The sequence below is a fragment of the Myotis lucifugus genome, unplaced genomic scaffold (genome assembly GCF_000147115.1).
Source record: "Myotis lucifugus unplaced genomic scaffold, Myoluc2.0 scaffold_72, whole genome shotgun sequence".
In the NCBI taxonomy this organism is placed as follows: Eukaryota; Metazoa; Chordata; class Mammalia; order Chiroptera; family Vespertilionidae; genus Myotis; species Myotis lucifugus.
In genome coordinates, this window is record NW_005871120.1 from 112,097 (window position 1) to 113,013 (window position 917).

Genomic DNA, 917 nt, shown 5'->3' on the forward strand with positions numbered 1-917 from the left:
ACACATTTGTTGAATAATCTTATGATGACAACTATACAACAATTACAGCTGACACTTACTGCTCACGTGTTGGGGGCAGGCGGTGTGCCGAGCGCTCAGGGGGTGTTATTTCACTTCATCTTCACGATCCTGTTGGGAAGTCAGGACTATCATCATCTCCATCTCCCGGGCTTGGAAACGGGAGGTCCAGAGAGGTTCAGTAGCTTGCCCAAGATCGCACAGCTGGCAGGTGGTGGGGTCTGGAGTGAGATGTGCCTGACCCAGAGGGAAGGAGGGGGATTACGGGTGGAAGTGGGGAGGGCATTCTCCGCACTCTGGTGTCACTGAGCTACTGTGGTCCCACCTGCTGCCCTGGGCGGCCTGAGTGTGGGCGGGGCGGGGCCCTCCCTTCTCTGGGCTGGCCCCTTCCCAGAACCCCATGCGATGGAACATTCCAGGACTCTATGACCTGTGCTGGTGGGTCACGCTGGAGCCCTGACCCCCAGCCTCGCAGCCGGGGCCTTTTTGAGGTGGGGGCTCCCCGGACTCCCGGTCCTCCCTGGCTGTGGCTGCAGCTGAGAGAAGGGTCAGGAGGTAGCTATGCCAGGTCCTCCAGAGGCCAGCTGGCCCCTTCTCAGCCAGCTAGAGCCCGGAGCTGCTGGGGGAGGGGTGGTGGGCGGTGGTGGGGTGGTGGTAGGGAGTGTGGGGCAGAGATTTTGTTTTTGGGGGAGAGGAATCAGGCCGGGGTGCTTGGCAGTTTGGTTGGGGACAGAGGGGGACATTGCTGGGTGACTTTGAACCTTGGTGCCCTGGGCCACATAGTTACGAGAAATGAGGGAAGCAGATTGTCAGGCGCTGCTAGTTTTTCTCACGAGGTAGCTGGGAAACCTGGAATTTGAGGCAAACTTCTGGATGTTAAAAGGATAGCTCATATTTTA